At 44.5% G+C, this 6,327-nt stretch overlaps 1 long non-coding RNA gene across 1 annotated transcript; it reads right to left on the reverse strand.

Moving 5' to 3' along the window:
• Positions 1–759: 759 nt before the first annotated feature.
• Positions 760–6,042, reverse strand: LOC115069500. Its single transcript, XR_003848763.1, has 3 exons — positions 5,915–6,042; positions 2,086–2,307; positions 760–1,240 (listed from the first exon to the last, which is right to left on the reverse strand). It is a non-coding gene; the product is annotated as an uncharacterized LOC115069500 (long non-coding RNA).
• Between the last annotated feature and the right edge of the window lie 285 nt (positions 6,043–6,327).

Genomic DNA, 6,327 nt, shown 5'->3' on the forward strand with positions numbered 1-6,327 from the left:
ACAGAGATCCATCCGCCTGCCTCTGCCTCCTGAGTGCTGGGCTTAAAGGCACACGCCTGGAATTTTTAGCACTGAGGAACTTTAGCTCCCTGTGTGCCAGGGCCAGTGTTGGCACATCACAAGCAGTCAACAAATATTGTAAGTGGATGAATGAGTCCACTAATAAAGGATGAAGGAAAGTGATGGGTCTAAGTTTCTTCACGCTCTTCACTCAGCCAAATATGATCAGCCACAATCGCAGACCTAAGGCAAGGAAGTAGATATAAACATTACAGAGATTTTCAAGGGAACGGTGCAGTTTGCAGTCTGAGCTCAAGGCTGCTCTCCTATGATTTGGGTTTGGTCTGGATTTTAGGCAGAGAAAGCCGCACTGTGTCTCTATAATCCCCAGAACACTTCACACATTAGAATGTTCCAGGATCAATGTCCCCAAATTACTAAAAAACGTTAGCAACCTGGTTAACCAGCCCCCTTTCTCAAACCAGAATGTAAAACTAAACTCGTGAGGATTTGCACAAACAGGTTTGCAGCATTGCATGAAACCAAAGCAAAGCCAGAAATCCACAAAAATAAAAACAAAACTAGTGAGTATGTTTGGCTTCGCAGGACCCCTTCCTATTTACATTCGGGTTTTAAAATTCTCCAAGACAACGGGAGAACTCTAATTGGAGCCTGGAAGGAGGTTCAGCATGGCCAGTTGCTAGTAAAACCGAAAGCATTTATTTATTATTTAATTTGTTTGCCCAGGAGACTTCTCTCCTGATGGAACATCTGGTTTTCATTGTAGCCCAACTTTTACCTAATTGTACAGCTGGGGAGATTAAGGCACAAGGGGTCACAGGCCGAGCCCAGCCAGGACCCAGCCCCCTGTGAGAGCTTTGCCCCTTGCTCCAGGGAAGAGACCACACTCCTTGCCTCTAGTCCTCCGGTGGAGACCTATAAATAAGAAAGGAAGTACTCTTTCAAGTTTCTATGCCCCCTCCTTCTGAGTCTCATTAATGGTGGGCCTGGAGGAGGTGGGTGGAGGAGGGGACTATGGAGGCCGATACAAGAGGAAAGGGCTGTGACCACAGGCCACAGAGGTGGGGGTAGGGTACTAAAGGGCTGAGGCTGCTCTTCTGGGGTCCTTTGTCAAATCCCTGCTCCTGGCACAAAGTGGCTGGCACAGAGGAGGCACAGTCCATTCTCCAGTTCCAAGAGCAACGAGGAAGAATCCGATTTCCATGGCAACATCAAGAACCTGGAATGGAAAAATAATAAATTCCTACCTGCAAGAGAAGCCATCCCCAAGGGATGAGAGACATGTTCTTCTCTAGATTTGAACCCCCAGCTTGACCCCCTCCAGTGGGACCTTGGAGGAGGTGTTTAACTGCTTTGAGTCTTAGCTCCTGATCTCTTGGCATTGTTGAGTTACATGGGAGATGTGCAAAGTATAGAGTGCACACAGTGCTTGCTTGGTAGTTATGTACGAAGAGATAAACTTTAAATGTCAAAAGAATCTTCCAGTAATAATTCTGGGCTAAGTACCTCATTCAGCCAAGGTGAGGGCTAACCTCAGTCACACTGAGACTCATCAGGACTAGAATCAGGGAACACATACGAGCAGTGAAATCTAGAACTGGGTTTGAACTGTGTGGGGAGGTATTAGAGAAAAGTGACCCTGCGAGAACATTCCAGAAAACAGGGTTAAACCGTGATACTGCTCTGGGCTTCGGAGAACTTAAAGCAAAGATTCGGTAGAGAGAAGACCAATCAGATAGAGAAACGGTAGGAAGATGGAGACACAGAGGGAAAGGATGCTGTCTTCTGGAGGGTCAGCCTTGAAAGTCAGGCAAAGGTAGAGTGTGTGTCCTGTGGTAAAAGGTAGTTACGGATGTTGTACTAGGGAAGACCATGATTCAAGAGTATGTGAGAAAGCCCACTGCACAGATAACATGGACAAAACTACCATAGACTGAAAACTAAGATGTCTCTGGGCTCTTCCTACCCCCCCACCCCCCACAAGACTCAGACCACAGGTCACAGTCATGGATCTTTAAGGGCCACTTGGCTTTGCTTAGTGGGCCCGGAATCATGCTTTCTTACCTTTTGCTGCATGCCTTGCATGCCCCACTGTTTTAGCCGGGGTATACTCTAGTGTATCTGTCCTGACATCATGGTAGCCATACACAACTTAGCTTTATGCAACCCAAGGCTTCCCTGAGGATCCAATTTGTTGATTGGGATGAGGAAGTTTTAAATGTTCTCTGAAAGTCTGATTCTTTAAGTCTATGAAATAATTGGCACTAGACAGCCAAACATGGAAACCTGAAAAACAGCCAAACATACAAATTCATTAATATGCAGAAACATAGGAGTCATATTCAATGTATGAGACTTTAAAAAGAGCCAGGGCTCGGTGGTTTGGATCTAAACTCCCTCCAAAGGCTCACATGTGGAAGGCTCAGCACCCAGTGCACTATTCAAAGGTCAGACAGTGGAAAATCATGAGGTCTCTGACCTGATCTTCTAATTAATCAGTGGAAGGATTCATAGTTGAATAGACTACTGGGAATTGATAGAAAGAGTGAAAGATGGGGCCTGACAGAAGAAAGCTGGTTGCTAGGGGCATGTCTTCCAGAGGTAGATCTTGTCCCCAGGCCCCTCCTCTGTCTCTGCCTCCTGCTTGCTATGAGGTTAGCCACTTTGCTCCACAACACACTCCCACCTTGATGCTCTGCCTCACTACACATGGGCCCAGAAGCAGGAGAGACAAGATAGATGAACTTCCTGAAACTGTGAGCCAAAATAAGTCCTTCCTCCTTTAAGTTGGTTTCTAAAGTGTTTTGTAAGAGCAACATAAAAAAAAAAAAAAATGGGAAAGAAAGCCAGACAATTGAAGCTTAAAGAGCACTTGACTCTATAGTATGAAATAGGGGCTTCAGCCCCTGGTGGAGGCAGATGAAGGAAGAAGCCATGGATGGGTGAGGTAAGAAAAGTGGCCCAAACAAAGCTGTCTTTTAAGGATCTCCCAAGTCACACTCATCTGAAGGCATCCTGTGTTCATCTATCTGTACCAAGTGTCCATCCACCAATCCCTTCTGCCTAAGCACATAGGGGGCTGCTACTTTCTAAGAATAAGAACATAAAGAGGGAAAAACCAAACACAGAGACACGGAACCCAGCCGTGTGGTCTTCACACCCACTGTTCAGGTCACCTGTGTGAGCACAGGAAGAAAAGGCCAAGCCTGGCAGAGACATGGGGGTGGGCATCCGAGAGAGTGGCCCATGGGACGAGTTTGGGGCCAGGTCCGGCTTTGGAATCATGTAATGTTTCTTGTCCAGCTGCTTCCTGGGGTGGGAAAACAGAGAGCATCCCTGCCTTGGAGGAGTAGGCGTGCGCTGAAGGCCTTGCTCTGCCACTCTGAGCTCTGTGGTGCTAGGCAGGCACTGCACTCTTTCCTTCCCATATTTCTCTCATCTATAAGGTGAAGACTTGTTATTTCAAGGATAAATTTAAGGCACAGTGTTTTCTGTTTTGTTTTTTAACGTGTTTTATGTTTTTTTCTGCATATAGGTAAGCACATCACATGAATGCAGTGCCTGAGGGGGGCAAAAGAAGGCATCAGATCCCTTGGAACTAGAGGTAAGGACTTTGTTAGCCCCCACATAGGTGCTGGGAACTGAACCTGGGTCCTCTGGAGGAGCAGTAAGTGTTCTTAACTGCTTGAACCATCTCTCCAGTCCCAAGGCATGAGTGTTTACATGTGTTGCAAAGGGATTTTTGTTTTATTTTTATTTTTCATTTATTATTATTATTATTATTACCACTACTACTACTACTACTACTACTACTACTACTACTACTACTATTAGTGTGTGAGCAATGCAATGATATAAGCATATGCCACAGAGCATGTTTGGTGGTCAGAAGACAACTTTGCAGAATCAGTTCTCCCCTTTCCTCCTTACATGAGTTCTGAGATCAAACTCCGGTCTCCGGGTTTGCAGAGCAAATGCCTTTATCCACTGAGCCACCTTGCCGGCCCCATATTGTAAAGAGATTCACCATGAACACCTACTGGGCACGGGGCACTGGGCACTGGGCACTGGCCACTGTGCAAGATACTAGCAGTAAGTAGGGTTGGATGAAGAAGTAAAAACAGGGGTGGTGGGCTCTTTCCCAAGGTGTGTTCTCCAGGAATGCGGCCTGACTATATGCGTCCACTGTCCTATCAGGTACTGAAGAAGGAAAACTTTCACTGAGGACTCTTGAAAATACATGATATGCCACAGATGCTAGGAATATTCAAAGATGATAGAGTGGATATGATTTTCTCATGGAAATCACAGGATAGCTCAAAGCCATGAATGAGAATATACCACTTGCTGATGGTCATGCACTTCTGAGCTCGAGCCACTGACTTTGCAGTGGTAAAGAACCACTCTCCTTCACTGAAAGACCTGCGTTTCCAATTCGTATCATTGAAGCTCCACTAATCTCAGGGGACATCTAAATATCTCAAGTGGAAATCAATTTTAGTTCTATACAACTTAGGGAAGAAAAAGCTGTGTGGTGCTTCTTTGTGTGATCATGATTTTGGCTATTTCACAAGTAATACAATTGCTAAAACAGGTACATTAAGAGTTGGTGTTGTGGGAAAATCTTCTGAGTGAGTCTTTCTTGTTTTCATCTTTCATTTTGTCTTAACTCCACCTCCAACCATTGCAAACTTACCAGTCTCCCTAGAAGAGGCAACAGAGGTATCAGCAACATCACTGGACCATTTAGGTCAAAGGGCATATATCAGTAGCATCAAACTGATGCTCCCTCTGTAGTAAGTTCTGCTATATAAAGAAAAGGCTTGCTGCCAGATTCTGTTTCCATGCCTGGGGAGCATGACTTAATTTGCCATAAATCCACCTGGTTTGGACTTAAGTGTATGAGAAAAATCAACACCACCAGGTGGCCAAGGTTGAGAGAAAGATTTCTATTCCATTCCCATCCTAAGCATAACGGCCAAGTGTCAAGGGGAATTTTAGTCTTAAATATTTGATCATGTCCATCTCTGAGAGAGGAAAGGTCAAGCTGTTTCAAACTCTTCTCCCAGAAGGCTGATGAGTATTATTAAACACATCCATTATGGAGGACACATGAGGTGTGTCTGATGACCCTGAGAGAGAAAGGATGATTCTAGCCCAATGAGATTCAGAGGACCTTTCCAGGTAAATCCTCCTGAGATCATCTGGTCTGGTCTTGTCTGTTCCTCTGTCTTTCTGCCCAACTTACAGGAGATCTAGAGAATTTAGATACGTGCAGAGAACAATATCTTCACCAGCCCAGCACCCTTTCAGAACTCAGCATGCCTATCTGTGTCTTATCCTTAGCTCATACTCAAGGCCGTCAGCCATGCCCTGTTAGCCAAGCCTTGCATCTGAGATTCTAGAAAGACTTTTCCTCTTCTCATTTCCTCCCACCCTATTCTGAATGTAGGCTCTCCCTGCCGTGATCAGCACAGGTCTTTCCTTCCCATTGTACTTAAAGTGGCTCTACCTGAAGGTTCACAGGTTGCAAGCTATCTCTTTGCCTACACACTTGATTCAAATGTGGGCATGCAATATGCTTTTGTCAGGTATTGCTTAATTCTTTGGGACTATTGACCAAGCATCTGGAGGTGGAAAGAATACTAGTTTAATAGTGTCATATTTGTCTCAAGCAACAGAATTCAGGTTAGCAGGGACAAACCATGAGGCCATCTTGTTCATTTTCTGGACATCTTCTCCATTACACACTGTGTGGCATTAATATATTATACCATTCACCTTTTTTTTTTTTTTACCATTCACCTTTTAACCTCATGGCACTGTTTAAAATTCTACCCAGAAACATGTAATACACACACACATACACACACACACACACACACATACTTACAATTCTGTTTTTCTTCCTTAGCAAGAAACTCCTAAGACTTCAGTTTCCTGGTTCTCAGGGTGTTCATAGTTTTAAAAGCATAAGAAAAGATAATATCGTAGGCACGAGATTCTGATTATAGAAGGCGGAAGAACTTTGTACTCTGCCTTTGAGAATTCAGTCTGTGTTGGAAAAAGTGTCATGAATAGTGACCAAAGCAAATGTGGAATTTGCCCTTCAGATAATGCATCTCTGCTTGGGGAAGTGGAGACTGGGGGGCGAACACATTGAATCACTCCTCCTTCCATTATTTTTGACATTGATTTGTCATTAGGAAAATTTATTAGGCTCTAGATTAAATTGATTTGAAGAATCATTAATTCATGGGATGAAGCGAGAGCTGTTTGGCCTCCTCACGCTGAAATGAGGCAGTA

Source organism: Nannospalax galili, unplaced genomic scaffold, assembly GCF_000622305.1.
Source record: "Nannospalax galili isolate Female #2095 unplaced genomic scaffold, S.galili_v1.0 scaffold1093, whole genome shotgun sequence".
NCBI lineage: Eukaryota > Metazoa > Chordata > Mammalia > Rodentia > Spalacidae > Nannospalax > Nannospalax galili.